Source organism: Schistocerca serialis, unplaced genomic scaffold (genome assembly GCF_023864345.2).
Source record: "Schistocerca serialis cubense isolate TAMUIC-IGC-003099 unplaced genomic scaffold, iqSchSeri2.2 HiC_scaffold_1113, whole genome shotgun sequence".
NCBI classification, from domain to species: domain Eukaryota; kingdom Metazoa; phylum Arthropoda; class Insecta; order Orthoptera; family Acrididae; genus Schistocerca; species Schistocerca serialis.
In genome coordinates, this window is record NW_026047308.1 from 11,965 (window position 1) to 12,500 (window position 536).

A 536-nucleotide genomic window follows, 5' to 3' on the forward strand; every position below is an offset into this window, starting at 1 on the left:
TCCCTGGTTGATCCTGCCAGTAGTCATATGCTTGTCTCAAAGATTAAGCCATGCATGTCTCAGTACAAGCCGCATTAAGGTGAAACCGCGAATGGCTCATTAAATCAGTTATGGTTCCTTAGATCGTACCCACGTTACTTGGATAACTGTGGTAATTCTAGAGCTAATACATGCAAACAGAGTCCCGACCAGAGATGGAAGGGACGCTTTTATTAGATCAAAACCAATCGGTCGGCTCGTCCGGTCCGTTTGCCTTGGTGACTCTGAATAACTTAGGGCTGATCGCACGGTCCTCGTACCGGCGACGCATCTTTCAAATGTCTGCCTTATCAACTGTCGATGGTAGGTTCTGCGCCTACCATGGTTGTAACGGGTAACGGGGAATCAGGGTTCGATTCCGGAGAGGGAGCCTGAGAAACGGCTACCACATCCAAGGAAGGCAGCAGGCGCGCAAATTACCCACTCCCGGCACGGGGAGGTAGTGACGAAAAATAACGATACGGGACTCATCCGAGGCCCCGTAATCGGAATGAGTA

At 50.4% G+C, this 536-nt stretch overlaps 1 non-coding gene across 1 annotated transcript in view; it reads left to right on the plus strand.

The window, feature by feature from the left end:
• LOC126431819 (small subunit ribosomal RNA) overlaps positions 1 to 536 on the plus strand; it is a 1,909-nt gene continuing 1,373 nt past the window's right edge. The window contains exon 1 of the ribosomal RNA XR_007577776.1: positions 1 to 536. This exon is cut by the window's right edge and continues 1,373 nt beyond it. This is a non-coding gene — a ribosomal RNA (small subunit ribosomal RNA).